Source organism: Scatophagus argus, chromosome 6 (assembly GCF_020382885.2).
Source record: "Scatophagus argus isolate fScaArg1 chromosome 6, fScaArg1.pri, whole genome shotgun sequence".
In the NCBI taxonomy this organism is placed as follows: domain Eukaryota; kingdom Metazoa; phylum Chordata; class Actinopteri; family Scatophagidae; genus Scatophagus; species Scatophagus argus.
Window position 1 is genome coordinate 25,109,219 of NC_058498.1, and position 1,292 is coordinate 25,110,510.

Here is a 1,292-nt window from a genome sequence, read left to right on the forward strand (position 1 = left end):
AAGTTACATGTACCTCAATGCGAATTTGTCCTCTTACAGTGAAATAATGCACTAACCAGAAACACAAATGTGTGTGTGTGTGTGTGTGATGTGGCATCATCCCCCCACACACATATAAAATAAACCCAGGCAAATAAAAACAGATCAGCATGATCAATAAAGTGCAGATAAATGAAAGAAGAAAGACAAGAAAAACTAATTAATAAGCATTAAATATTTCTTATACTATATTTTCCTCGTATTTATTATTTACATACTTAGTACTAGAGAGGCTTTCCTTCAGTTATTTGTATTTTTATTCATATATTTTCAAAAATATTTACTCATCTTTTTACCTTCTCTCACAGGCTGATACAACTCCAGGAAATCTTTCCTGACATGCCATCACACTGTACAGTAACAGCTAAAATTCTGGTCATAACAGTCAATACACATTTTATATGTTTTTACTCATGCAGTTCACTGCACCTTATATTTTATTTTATTTTCAACATTCAGTACTGCTTATTTCAGTACTGCTTATTTGTTATATATACTTTGTATAGTGCGAATTTCCCAGCCTGGGATCAATCATCTCTCTGTAGCATCCAGTGGACAGAAGTCAGCCAGGACTGATGGTTTAGTGACTGTTTAATGAGTTCTTTGCAGGTCATGAACCTGGGTACAGAATACACAACAAAAGAAACGTGTTACGCTAACTGAAACAGTAGCAACTGACAATAATAACAATAATAATAATAATAATGTGCATCACGCTTGACAAAACATATTCTCCAAACTGTATGCAACAACATACCTTTCAACTGAAGCTATATTCTTTGTGCTGCTTTAAGGGATGAGGATCAATAAAACCAAGGTGGCCAGAAAACCTGCAGTGATCCCCATCACCTTGAGAATGTCCTTCCACCACTTTCCGGAGTTTGCAGCTTTCTTTGCAAGGCGAGCAGACAGGTCTTTGACGTGAGCTTGTAAACACTGGACAATCTCTGCTTCCACCACTGGATCCTCCAATAATATCAGAGTCTCCAGCATTCGCCTACTGCCAAACCTCTGCTGCAGCTCTTTCATCACGGCCTTGCACGCTTTCTTGGTGCTCTTGATGTCCGGACAGAAGCCTTCAGTGATGGTGAGTCCCTCCATCGTCTGGTTCACCAGTCTCTTGATGTGGGCGACCCATTCTTCCTGGTTGCGGTTCGTGACAGCGTTGCACTTGGTCAACACTCTCACCGTCAGCACAGTGACAAACACCTGGAGCTGGTTCTCGTTTCTGCTCCGGCTGTAGGTTCACAACC

General features: G+C 40.2%; 1 long non-coding RNA gene across 1 annotated transcript; it reads right to left on the bottom strand.

The window, feature by feature from the left end:
• Positions 1-439: 439 nt before the first annotated feature.
• Positions 440-901, bottom strand: LOC124061142. The gene is made up of 2 exons (XR_006843683.1): positions 797-901; positions 440-657 (listed from the first exon to the last, which is right to left on the bottom strand). It is a non-coding gene; the product is annotated as an uncharacterized LOC124061142 (long non-coding RNA).
• Positions 902-1,292: the final 391 nt, after the last annotated feature.